This window comes from Penaeus monodon, chromosome 30, assembly GCF_015228065.2.
Source record: "Penaeus monodon isolate SGIC_2016 chromosome 30, NSTDA_Pmon_1, whole genome shotgun sequence".
In the NCBI taxonomy this organism is placed as follows: domain Eukaryota; kingdom Metazoa; phylum Arthropoda; class Malacostraca; order Decapoda; family Penaeidae; genus Penaeus; species Penaeus monodon.
Window position 1 is genome coordinate 27,109,476 of NC_051415.1, and position 1,114 is coordinate 27,110,589.

Sequence of the window (1,114 nt, forward strand, 5' to 3'; positions counted from 1 at the left end):
AAATATCAAGGGAAGATTCCCTCCTCATAACTCAATCTTCCCGTCTAGCAGAAATACGACTCAACCCCACCTACTTTTCTCCCTCCAGAGAGAGGTCATGGGTGAGAGACGAGGTGGAGAGCCGAGGAGCAAAGTGGGAGGGGAAGAAGATGAAGCAATCGAGACTCCCTTCCTCGCATCCTCCATCTTTTCGATCCGACACTCTAGAGGAGCTCCCCTCCCTCCCCACCCCTTTTCCCTCCACCCTCATGCGTTGGTGACGTGTGGGTGCCGTGAGCATAGAAATTTCCCCTGTAGCTCTTCTGGTTCCTTGTTCGAGGAAGACCGTGGAGGGTGTTCACTGGGTGTTCATCCTCATGCGTTTCAGTGATGTTCGTCGGTGATAATCCAGTGTGTTTGTTTGTGGGGTGTTCATTTGGGGTTGTCTTTCATGGATGTTTCATGTCGGGGTATTCATTGTTTGGTGTTCATTCTGGGTGTTCATTTCGGGTGTTCATATTGGGTTTTCATTCTGGGTGTTCATTCTGATTGTTCACTTCGGGTGTTCATTCTGGGTGTTCATCTGGGTGTTTCATTCTGAGTGTTCATCCTGGGTTTTCATTCTGGTTTTATACATTTCAGGACATTCATCTGGGATCTTCATTCCAAGTCATCATTCCGGATCTTCATTCCAGGTCTCGAGGTCTTCATTCCGGGCCCGCAGCAGCCACAAATCCTAGAGATAACATAGTTTCTCATACCTTCCATGATGAGATATATTACCTCTTGACTGTCATATCCATTTTGCGTTACGTGATATGCGCGCTCGTTCTTCCTGTAATGATATATGCCTCAGTCTTCTCGTTTACATGTTACCCAGACTGTCATATATATGTGTGCCGCGCTCGCCTTATCTGCGGCATTAGTCATAGATAAGCAATAAGGATATCAGCTTAGGAGGTTTTAGTCCTGCTTCTCCTAGGCTAGTGGAGGTATTGCAGAAAACGGGAATGGAAACCTTCTATTTCAGCCCTAACTTTTTCCAAATGATTGATAATTTTTTTTTTCCTGAACTAGAATTAGAATTGATATTCGTTCAGCATGGATATACAAGGATGGGATATAGATAGTTATG

General features: G+C 45.2%; 1 protein-coding gene across 1 annotated transcript in view; it reads left to right on the top strand.

Annotated features, from left to right (window-relative positions):
• LOC119592680 overlaps positions 1–1,114 on the top strand; it is a gene marked incomplete in the record, with an annotated part of 30,258 nt that overhangs the window by 27,925 nt on the left and 1,219 nt on the right.